This window comes from Hylobates moloch, unplaced genomic scaffold, assembly GCF_009828535.3.
Source record: "Hylobates moloch isolate HMO894 unplaced genomic scaffold, HMol_V3 SCAFFOLD_9, whole genome shotgun sequence".
In the NCBI taxonomy this organism is placed as follows: domain Eukaryota; kingdom Metazoa; phylum Chordata; class Mammalia; order Primates; family Hylobatidae; genus Hylobates; species Hylobates moloch.
Window position 1 is genome coordinate 81,192,385 of NW_026652284.1, and position 9,686 is coordinate 81,202,070.

General features: G+C 42.5%; 1 pseudogene; it reads right to left on the reverse strand.

Moving 5' to 3' along the window:
- Positions 1-281: 281 nt before the first annotated feature.
- On the reverse strand, positions 282-414 carry LOC116814065 (U4 spliceosomal RNA; annotated as a pseudogene).
- Between the last annotated feature and the right edge of the window lie 9,272 nt (positions 415-9,686).

Below are 9,686 nucleotides of genomic sequence, written 5' to 3' on the forward strand. Positions count from 1 at the left end.
GCTCACAGCAACCTCTGCCTCCCGAGCTGAACCGATTCTCCCACCTCAGCCTCCCAAATAGCTGGGACTACAGGTGTGAGGCACATACTCAACTAATTTTTGTATTTTTAGTAGAGACGGGGTTTCACCATGTTGGCCAGGCGGGTCTCGAACTCCTGACCTCAAGTGATCCACCCGCCTCAGCCTCCCAAAGTGCTGGGATTACAGGCGTGAACCACTGCACCCGAGATTTTTTTTTGTTTTTTGTTTTTAATATATATTTTTTTACTAACAAAGTTCAGTCTCTGGAGAGACTGTCAAAAATTGCCAGTGCTGACTATATTTCAACTCATCGTGGCAGGGTACTGAGAAGAGTTTTCCATTAGCAATAAACACACCTCAGGTAAACCTCATTGGCTGCCATTGCACAAAGCTTCCTCGGGTTTTCTTGGGGATCCTCTTGGCCAAGGGGGGTCCATTCGGTGGTTGGGGCTGCTTAGAATTTTATTTTTGGTTTACTCCCACGAACTTTGTAACGTTCCTTCCTTCCTTCCCCTTTATTTATTTCAGCCCTAGTAATTTTCTCTTTTCTCTCTCTCCTTTTTTTTTTTTTTTTTTTTTTACACAGAGTCTCACTCTGTCATCCAGGCTCGAGTCCAGCGGCATGATCTCGGCTCACTGCCACCTCTGTCTCCCGGGTTCAAGTGATTTCCATGCCTCAGCCTCCCGAGTAGCTGGGACTACAAGCATGCGCCACCATGCCCAGCTACTTTTTTGTATTTTTTAGTAGAGATGGGGTTTCGGTATGTTGGCCAGGCTGATCTTGGACTCCTGGCCTCAAGTGATCCTCCTGCCTTGGCCTTCCAAAGTCCTAGTAATTCTCTTTTTATCAGTTTTAATTCTTATTGAAGTTATCTATAATCATAAGAGTCAAATCCAAGGCTTGTTACAAAAATTAGCAGATCTCTCTCACTCCATTTCCTGATCTCTAAATAGAACCACTTTCAAATCTCTAAACAATTTTATACTATATTCTATAATTTTTCAGTTTCAGGTGTATGTTGTCAACTTCTTGCGATGGAAAATAAGGTCTTAACTTCCTCTCTCGCTCTCTCTCTCGCTCTCTTTATTGCTCTCTCTCTCACATACACACATTCACATTTTCTGACTTCCTGTCTTCCTGAAACAATTACATAAGCTTTGGTTAGACACATATTCAGTGTTGTATTGGTCAAGTCTACTCAGGAGTTAGAAACCACAAAGTAATTGGTACATAGAAAGTTTAATATAAAGAGTTATTAACTACAGTATAGGATTATCTATCAAGGGGGAAAAAGAACTGTAAAGAATGCCTAGAGGTGGCAAGAATGAGAGACCAGAGTACGCCTCCCCAAAGTACAGGAGATTATTGAGCTGAAGACACTTAAGAAGAAACAAATGCACCAGAGCGCTCTGCCCTCCGTTGGGGCTTGGAAAACAACGCCCTGCAGTACAGCACTTTGGCAGGCTGAGCACTTTGATCTAAAGGAGACTGGAAGGCTCCAGAAGCAAGTTCTCTCTGATCCTTTCTGTTCTATCTCTCCTCCCTCTTTTTTCCCCCAAAGCAAGTCATGGACACCAGAATTCCACCTCCCCGAGGCTGGTTATTAGAAACTGATCCCCCTCCTCACCAAAGCAAGCCTTAAAACAAGACATATCACTCTCATCTTCACCGTCTTTCTGTGTAGGAGCTGGCCATAAAGACATTCTCTGACCTGACTTGCCTAATAGTTGGTCATAAGACTCCCATTCCAGAGGGGTCCTGCCCTATCCCCAGAGCAAGGAATGCTGCACAGAGAAGCCAAGAAGAATCTGAACATACAGGCCTTGCTGGGTCTCTCCACTCAATCTATTATCATTAGATCATATCGTTGTTGTCCAGTCACATTTCTACAGGCCTGTCCATTTTTTATTTGACTTAAGCATAAAAATAGACAATTTTCTCAGGGTCTTTAGGACTTTATTTCTGAAGTTTCCTGTGTCATGTAAAGCTTTGATTAAATAAGTTGTGTTATGCGTTTCTCCTGTGAACCTGTCTTTGTTATAGGAGTTGTCGGCCATGACCCTTATGATGGGTGAGGAAAGGGATCACACCTTTTCTGCCCCTGCATTCTCCTCTATTTGCCTAATAGCAGAATATAGATCTATAAAGAAAAAGGGCATCTGTATGAGTCAGGGTTCTCCAGGAGGACAGAACTAATAGGATATATGTGTATATAAAAGAGAGTTTACTAGGGAGGATTGGCTCACACGATTACAAGGCAAAGTCCTACAAGAGGCCGTTTGCAAGCTGGGGAGAAGGAGAAGCCGGTAGCTGCTCAGCCCAAGTCTGAAAGCCTCAGAACCAGGGAAGCCGACAGTGCAGGCTTCAGCCTGCGGTTGAAGGTCCGGGAGACCCTGGGAAGCTGCTGGTGCAAGTCCCAGAGTCCAAAGGCCAAAGAATCTGGTGTCTGATGTCCAAGGGCAGGAGGAGCAGAAGCAAGCACCCAATGTGGGAAGAAGAAAGAGAGCCAGAAGACTCAGCAAGCAAAGTTACCCCACCTTCTTCACCTGCTTTGTTCTGGCTGTGCTGGCTGCCATTGGATGCTGTCCACCCACATTGAGGGTGAGTCTTCCTCTCCCAGTCCACTGACTCACATGTCAATCTCCCCAGCACCCTCACAGACGCACCAGAAACTATACCAGCCACCTAGCATTCCTCAATTCAATCAAGTTGGCACCTAATATTAACCATCACAGTATACTTCCTTGCTCTCTGAAGGTTACCAGTGGGCCAGATGTGGTGGCTCATGTCTGGAATCACAGCATTTTGGGAGGCTGGGGCTGATGGATCACCTGAGGTCAGGAATTTGAGATCACCCTGGTCAACATGGTGAAACCCTGTTTCTACTAAAAATACACACACACACACAAAATTAGCCCGGCATGGTGGTGGGCCCCTGCAGTCCCAGCCACTTGGGAGGCTGAGGCAGAAGAATCACTTGAGCCGGGGAGGCAGAGGTTGCAGTGAGCCGAGATCGTGCCACTGCACTCCACCTGCACTTCAGCCTGGATGACAGAGCGAGACTCCGTCTCAAAAATAAATAAATAAAGCAAATAAACAAAAATAAAGGTTACCCCTGAAGAAAGCTTTAGACCGTCTCGGCCTGGAGATGAAACCAGAGGAATTTATATGAACAAGCTTGACTAACCAGCCTTTATCTGCCAGTTCTTTGCCTTTCCTCAAGTTGCTACCTGTAGAAACTCAAAATCCTTTTCCTTTGTCTTGTCACTTCTCTAAAAGTGTACTGTTCTTTGTTAAAGATGCTAGCTAAGCTGGAATTCCAAGCCACCACTTTGAGAACTACTCATTCTCTGTGTATCTCCCATGCATTATGAAGTATATATGTGAATAAACTTCTGTTTGCTTTTCTTTTGTTAATTTGCCTTCTGTAACAGAAGTCTGTTTCTACCACAAAACTCTGGAGGTTCTTTTCCCCCACACAAGGATACTCACAGGAGGAACGTCCCTCCCTGAGGCTGGGATGGCACAGAAGTTTTCTGGGTTGCTCCAGGCCAGAGCTAGGTCACAGCCACTGGACAAGAAGAAAACAACACTCCGAGGTAGAGATATGTAGAAAACCATGGCCAGGATTGGCAAGCAGAAAACACCTCTCTGGAGGGCTGGCAGGCCAAGGCTGGGAAGCCAACTGAGGCACCCGCATGATTCACTGGGGATCATTCCTGGGAAGGCTGCGGGAACCCTGTGGGAAGTTATCCATCCGGTGCTGCCGCATCCTAATGGAGCTGTCACTGGATCTTTGGTTGCCGCGTTGGGGGGTGTGGGGAGAGGATCGAAAAGCAGCAAAACCCTGGATGGTGGAAGCGACCGCCTTCCTCCTTCAGCGTCCCTCCAACGCCCTCTACTGACGATGCTTTTAACATCATGCCAGCTGCAAAGGAGTAATAGTCAAAGGACCCCGAATTTCACAGGTCAGATGGTGCAGTGTGAATCTGGAGAGGCAGTAAATTGATAACTGGCATAAGTGTTTACCTTTTATGAATCTATTAATGTTATTGGCAGCTGAGTCATGTAACATATTACAATTACTTCTCCTTCCCTACTTTTTTGTTTTTTCTCGGATTAATCATTGGCTTTGTTGTTTTTGTTTAATTATCACCAATCCCCAAACTCTCCCTAGTTATGTAAATCTCCTCTCCTACAGGGAAACAATAGTCTCAGTCCTCATTCTGGCAACATTTGGGTCCTGGACCATGAGGCAGGTGAGGGACACATGGCAGCAGAGACCATCGTCATTATTTGAGGAAGTTTATGCATCTTCAGCAGGATCCCCCACTGTGGTCTTGTGACCAATTCACAGAGGCCACTGGCTTGGGGTCTTTCTTCTACCCTCTCCTTTCATCTCCCTAAGGGTGTTCTTACACATGTTCTGCCCACTCCTTCATCAACCCTCTCCTCTCCTGGCTTCTCATCATTACATTTATTTATTTACTTATTTTTTGAGATGGAGTCTTGCTCTGTCACCCAGACTGGAGTAGAGTGGCGCGATTTTGGCTCACTGCAACTTCCGTCTCCCAGGTTCAAGCGATTCTTCTGCCTCAGCCTCCCCAGTAGCTGGGACTACAGGCGTGTGCCACCATGCCCAGCTAATTTGTGTGTGTGTGTGTGTGTGTGTGTGTGTATATATATATATATATGTAGAGAGACAGAGTGTGTGTGTGTGTGTGTGTGTGTGTGTGTGTGTGTGTGTGTGTGTGTATTTTCACCATGTTGGCCAGGCTGGTCTCAAACTCCCGACCTCAGGTAATCTGCCTGTCTCAGCCTCCCAAAGTGTTGGGATTACAAGTGTGAGCCACCGCACCTGAAACATAAGTTTTTTAAAATTCAACTATCTAAATAGGTTTCTTCCATGGGTAGAATATTTTTCACCATTTGTTTTGAAGATCAAATAACTTTAGGATTCAAAAGAATGTGAAAGTCTTAGTACACACTTAGATGAGTTGATCTTAAATTGCTATCATGGAAAGCTTTTCAAGCCTGAAATATTAAGGAAACTCACTGCTTCCTTAAAAAAAAAACAGCTGGCTTTAATTGTTGGTCTTTACTGAATGAATGGATTTTCCAGATAGACAAAAAATAGTTTTCTATAACTAGCACAGAAAGGGAAGAAATAAAGTGAATTACAACAGGCCAGCATTCAGATGATGGCAAATCCAGGGCTCTAGTCTTTGGTCAGAGGCTTAAGTGCTTAGAACCTATTAGAAGTTGTATTTGAAGAATAAAATAGTAACCAAAATAGTTTAAGTGGGTAAAAAAGGAGTCAGACCTCATCTGAAATTGGATTTCAGAATGGTTAAATTTGGATGTAAAATAAAACAAATATACGAGAATTTAAGAAGTATATGTACATATTTATAAATCTTAGATGAGGGAAGTCTTACTAAGCTAAACATATTGAAACCAAAAAGGCATCAAAAGATTGACATAGCCTGGGCAACGTGGCAAGACCTTGTCTCTACAAAAAAAAAAAATTAAAAAATTAGCTGGGTGTGGCAGCCTGTGTCTGTGGTCCCAGCTACTCAGGAGACTAAAGCAGGAGGATTGCTTGAGTCCGGGAGGTTGAGGTTGCAGTGAGCCATGATCTCACTACTGCACTTCAGGCTGGGTGACAGAGTGAGACCCTGTTTCAGAGAATAAATGAATTAAAACAAAAGATTGACAGATTTGAGCACACGAACATCCAACATCTTCCATAAAACCCGTTTATGGACTAAATGTGTTCCCACAAAATTCACATGTTGAAGGCTTTACCCACAATGTGATGGTATTCGGAGTTGGGTCCTTTGGGAGGTAATTAGGGTTACATGAGGTCATGAGGGTGGGGCCCTCATAATAGCATTAGTATCTTTATAAGCAGAGACACCAGAGGGCTCTTTCTCTCTCTCTCTGTCTCTCTGTCTCTCTCTCTCTCTCGCATGTGAGGACACAGTGAGAAGGCAGCTATCTTCAAGCCAGAAAGAGAGCCCTCACTAGAAACTAACAATACTTGCATGCTAATCTCAGATTTCCAGCCTCCAAGACTGTGAGAAAATAAATTTCTGTTGTGTGAGCCATCCAGTCTATAGTATTTTACTATGGCAGCTGGAACAGAGTAGTACATAGTAGCCTAAGGAAAGTTTAAAAACTAGAAGTGTGGAAAAAAGTATTTGCAACTTATGTAATTGGCTACATGTTTACAACTCCAAAATATGTAAAAATTTTAAAACAAATCAGCTAGGAAAATACAAATATCCCAATAGAAAAATGAACAAAGGACACAGAGAGATCATTTATGAAATAACTACAAATTAACAACAAACAAAAGAAAATGTGTTCTATATTATTACTGTGATGGCAGGAATAGCCCTTGAAAGATGCTTATATCCTAATCTCCAAAACTGTGAATATGTTACCTTACATGGCAAAGGAACTTTGCAGGTGTGATTAAGTTAAGGATTTTGAGATGAGAGGATTATCTTAGATTGTCTGGGTCGACCCAGTGTAATCAGAAGGGTCCTTATAAGTGAAACAGAAAGTCAGGAGAGTCCAAGTCAAAGAAAGAGAAGTGATGAAGGAAGCAGAGATTGGAGGGCTGTGCTCTGAAGATGGAGAAAGGGGCCACAAGCCAAGGAATGCTGGTAGCCTCTAGAAGCTGGAAAAGGCAGGGGAAATGAATTCTCCTCCAGAGCTTCTAGATAGGAATACAGCACTGCCAGCATGTTGACTTCAGCCCTGTAAGACTCATTTTGGACTTCTGACCTCCAGATCTATAAGATAATAAATTTGTGTTGTTTTAAGTCATTAACTTTGAGGTAGTTTGTACAGCAGCAATAGGATACTAATACAATCACTAGTCAAGGACGTCTAAATTAAAGGAATGATATGCATGCTTTTAAATCAGTATAAATGAAAACTATTGGTGTGGCAGAATATAGGCACATATACTTTTGGTAGAAATGTAAATAAGTATGCCATTTCTTGGCGAGCAACGGTATTTATCAATCTGTATCAGATCTTTAAATGGGCATCTTTTACCTAACAACTTTTTCTTTGACTATATTCTAAGCACCCAATTTCCAGTTGCATTTAGTAGTGAAACTCTTCCTTCACACAAAATCGAGCAGAGGGAAGTGCATCTGCAATTGCCAAAGCAGTGGATGCAGTCCTGAAGCCTGGCCTCCACCTCACCCCTGCCGAAGTCCCTCAGGCATTTCCAGGGCTCCATGGAACACACTTGGAGAATCACTGTCTTGGGGGAATAACTGGACAAGCAAACAAAAACTCCATACGAGGATGTTTATCACAACATTGTTTCCATTGCAAAAAAAATTAGAAATCACCTACACGCCTCCCAAGAAAAGTGACTTGTTAGGAAAAAATGCTCAGTATCACTAATCATCAGGAAATACAAAACTACAATGGGATATCACCTCACCCCTGTAAAAATGGCTATAATCGAAAAGATGAAAGATCAAAACTGTTGGACTAGGATATGAAGAAAAGGGAACCCTTGTACACTATTGGTGGGAATGTAAATTGCTATAGTCACTATGGAAAATAGTATGGAGGTTCCTCAAAAATTAAAAATAGAACTACCATATGATCCAGCAATCCCACTACTGGGTATAGATGCAAAAGAAATAAAATGAGTATGTCAAAGACATATCTGCACTCCCATCTTTGTCGCAGCACTATTCACAGTAACCAAGATACAGAATCAACTTAAGTATCCCTCCACAGATGAATGAAGAAACAAACACAGATATGCAGACATACACACACACACACACACACACACACACACACACACATACACACACACGCACACAATGTAATACTAATCAGTTTTTCAAAAGAAGGACATTTCTTTTTTGACAGCATGGATGAACCTGAAGGACGTGCTAAGTGAAAAAAAGCCAGGCACAGAAAAATAAATATCTCATGATCTCACCTGTATGTGGAATCTAAAAAAGTGGCACTCGTCGAAGCTGAGAGTGGAATGGTGGTTTCCAGGGCCTGTGGGGTGGGGAATGAGAAGGTATTGGTGAAAGGGTCCAAAGTTTCGGTTAAGAGAATCAGTTTTAAGGGATCTATTGCATAATGTGATGACTATAGTTAATAATGTATACTTGAAAGTTGCTAAGAGATTTTTATGATCTCAAAACAAAAAATGGTAAGTATGTGAGGTGATGAATATGTCAATTAGCTTAATTTAATAATTTCACACAGTATATATTTATGTATCAAAGCATCACATTGTACCAAAAATATATACAATTATTTATTTTTATTTTATATTATTTTATTTATTTATTCTTTGAGACGAAGTCTTGTTCTCTCCCCAAGGCTGGAATGCAGTGGTGTGATCTCAGCTCACTGCAACCTCCACCTCCCAGATTCAAGTGATTCTCCTGCCTCAGCCTTCCAAGTAGATGGGATTAAAAGCGCCTGCCACCATGCTGGGCTAATTTTTATATTTTTAGTAGAGACAGGATTTCGCCATGTTGGCAAGCTGGTCTCGAACTCCTGACCTCAGGTGATCTGTTTGCCTTGGCCTCCCAAAGTGCTGGGATTACAGGTGCCAGCCACCGCACCTGGTCAATATATACAATTTTTATTTGTCAACTATATGTTAATAAAAAAGTTTAAAAAGTGACTTGTGGCCAGGCACGGTGGCTCATGCCTACAATCCCAGCCCTTCGGGAGGCTGAGGTGGGTGGATCACCTGAGGTCAGGAGTTTGAGACCAGCCTGCCCAACATGGTGAAACCCTGTCTCTACTAAAAATACAAAAATTAGCCAGGGGTGTTGGCGGATGGCTATAATCCCAGCTACTAGGGAGGTTGAGGCAGGAGAATTGCTTGAACCCGGGAGGTGGAGGTTGCAGTGAGCCGAGATTGCACCATTGCATTCCAGCCTGGGCAATAAGAGTGAAACTCCATCTAAAAAAAAATTAAGTGACTTGTTATGATTTATTCATAAAATAGAATACTATGCAGCCATTAAAAATGATGAAATATATCTATATTGACATAGGAAGAGTTATGCAATTTATTGGGAGGGAAAATAGGTTATAAAACATGTTGGCATGGTAGGATTCATTTCTGAAATATACATACAAATGTGTATAAATTACAAAGACACATAAAGAGATATGGATTGAAGCATTAACAGTAATCATCTCTGGGTGGTGGAACTAAGTTGAGCTTTACTTTTTTTTTTTTTTTTTTGAGACAAAGTCTCGCTCTGTCACCCAGGCTGGAGTGCAGTGGCACCATCTCAGCTCACTGCAACCTCTGCCTCTCGGGTTCAGGCGATTCTCCTGCCTCAGCCTCCTGCCACCACACCCGGCTAATTTTTTGTATTTTTAGTAGAGATGGGATTTCACCGTGTTAGCCAGGATGGTCTCGATCTCTTGACCTCGTGATCCGCCTGCCTCGGCCTCCTAAAGTGCTGGGATTACAGGCATGAGGCACCGCGCCCGGCCTTTACTTTCTTCTTTACTTCTTTGTGTATTTTCTATATTTTAAAAAAAGTCTATATTGTATATTCAGAAAAAAAGCTGGTTATACCATGAATAATGAATGAACAAAAAAGGAACAAATGGCGTATGTATGTGTGTGTGTGTG